Here is a 2,681-nt window from a genome sequence, read left to right on the forward strand (position 1 = left end):
GACAGGGCACTGATTGGTGCGTTTACAATCCCTGAGCTAGACATAAAGGTTCTCCACGTCCCCATCAGATCAGTTAGATACAGAGTATCAACACAAATGTTCTCCAAAGCCCCACCAGAGCAGCTAGATACAGAGTGTCGATTGGTGCACTCACAAACCCTGAGCTAGACACAGGGTGCTGATTGGTGTATTTACAATCCCTGAGCTAGACATAAAGGTTCTCCAAGGCCCCACCAGAGCAGCTAGATACAGAGTGTCAATTGGTGCATTCACAAACCTCGAGCTAGAGGCAGGGTGCTGATTGGTGTGTTTACAAATCTTGAGCTAGATACAGAGTGCCGATTGGTGTATTTACAATCCCTGAGCTAGATATAAAAGTTCTCCACATCTCCACCAGACTCAGGAGCCTAGCTGGCTTCACCCAGTGGATCCTGCACCGGGGCTGCAGGTGGAGCTGCCTGCCAGTCCCATGCAGTGCGCTCGCACTCCTCAGCCCTTGGGTGGTCGATAGGACAGGGCGCAGGGGAGCAGGTGGTGGCACTCGTCGGGGAGGCTCCGGCCACACAGGAGCCCATGGAGAGGGTAGGAGGCTCAGGCATGGCGGGCTGCAGGTCCCGAGCCCTGCCCGTGGGAAGGCAGCTAAGGCCCGGTGAGAAATCGAGCGCAGCGCCGGTGGGCTGGCACTGCTGGGGGACCCAGTACACCCTCTGCAGCCGCTGGCCTGGGTGCTAAGCCCCTCATTGCCCTGCGCCGGCAGGGCCGGCCGGCTGCTCTGAGTGAGGGGCCCGCCAAGCCCACGCCCACACAGAACTCCAGCTGGCCCGCAAGCACCGCGAGCAGCCCCGGTTCCCGCTCACGCCTCTCCCTCCACACCTCCCTGCAAGCTGAGGGAGCCGGCTCTGGCCTTGGCCAGCCCAGAAAGGGGCTCCCACAGTGCAGCGGTGGGCTGAAGGGCTCCTCAAGTGCCACCGAAGTGGGAGCCCAGGCAGAGGAGGCACCGAGAGTGAGCGAGGGCTGTGAGGACTGCCAGCACGCTGTCACCTCTCAATAATATTGTTCTTCCTCTTAGAAAATGATATTACTGATGGTGATTACCATCTCTACTTAGGGAATGGCTCAAAATATATTAATAACTTGAAGTTATTTCCCTCAGTGTTGTTGGATGCTTTTGTTCTCAGAGTCACTCATCACTAACAGCTGGATGCCAAATTTGTCTCTTTGATACTGTCGTTTCCCAGAATCCTACATTTTTTTTTCCATACCATATGAAACTATTTATGATCTTACTCTGTTTTCTGAGTCATTTTGCTAAATGCAATGGGATGTTACAAAAGATATTCCTGATTTTGTACCTACCTTTAAGACATTTAAAATGAAAAAGATGGGACATAACATATATAACAAAGTCAATTAGAGTTGTGTGTATATGTAATAAAGTAGTGAGAGTGAGATGGAATTCCTCCGAGGTTTCATGTGTAAAGTCCAATTTAAGTAGAGTTTTGAAAAAAACAATGCAGGTGAATTACGAAAGCAGAAAGAAATATGTATTCAGAGTTGATGTGACTTAAATTAAGATGTAGTGGGAAAAGTGGCTTAATTAATATAATTTTTGTTTGTGCTCACACATTGTGGACTCCTCAATACTTACTTCCTGGGTGAATTATCCAGTGCCTTTCTGCCTGACTGATGTCTCTCAGTTCCTCAGTAAGCCTGAGAGTTAGTCCAGTGCTTTGGTCTGGGACATACCCCATGATAAAACTGTATTTCAGTCTTACATTCCTAAACAGGTAAACTAGCCTTCACCTACCAAAGGTATTGTATTCTAAAAGTTTGTTGCCAATTCTGTTTGTTGAATTTGATGTTTTCCCATAAAACGATTTAGTCAACTTTGGTAATCTTGCGAGATTAGCCCTCAAAAGCCCCATTTGACCCATAAGATACAGGAGCACATCTGAGTTCTGTGTTCTGGAGGTAGACAGCCAAAGCTATAAGGAGAATAAGGAAGAGTTTCCTTTTTTAGGCTCAGGACTATCCTTAGATAAAATTTTGATAGGATCTGTTTGTTTTAGACATTCTTCTACTTCCGTTTTTATACCCTTGTACTGCTTCCCACTGACTCCTCCTGGGCCCCTAATACCTTCATGCTTGCCTTAAGTACTCCATCCTGGACTCGCCACCTGAACTCATCCTATTTGTCCTTTGCTCCCAAACTTGCCTTTCCTGTCCTTTCTGGGCTTTTGTTCTCTTGCAGTAACTGACCTTATGTAGGTATTAAGAGATATAATTCCAACTATCATCCCCCTGATTATCAAAAAAGAGTTTATATTTTAAAAAGAAGATACAATGGATGTTAAGACAACTGACCTTCAAAAAGTCACTTCATGAGGGAAAAGAGATATGGAAGGAGCGATTCTAGATTAAATGAGACAAAAGAGACATAAAACCAAATGCAATGTGTGAACCTTGTGAGAGTCCTGAATAGTAAAATTGGACTTCTTCAGACTTGAAAACTTGTACACAAAAGGACACTATCAAGAGAATGGAGGATTTGGGTACAAGCAGTTGAAAGATGGTTTGGCTGCTCTGGTCGGATTCTGCCGTCCCAGTGAGGCTGGAAAATAGGGTCTGGAGGCAGGAACATAAGGCTGATTCACACTTCAGCTATGACAGGAAATATCCTC

Source organism: Hylobates moloch, unplaced genomic scaffold (assembly GCF_009828535.3).
Source record: "Hylobates moloch isolate HMO894 unplaced genomic scaffold, HMol_V3 SCAFFOLD_7, whole genome shotgun sequence".
Classification (NCBI taxonomy): domain Eukaryota; kingdom Metazoa; phylum Chordata; class Mammalia; order Primates; family Hylobatidae; genus Hylobates; species Hylobates moloch.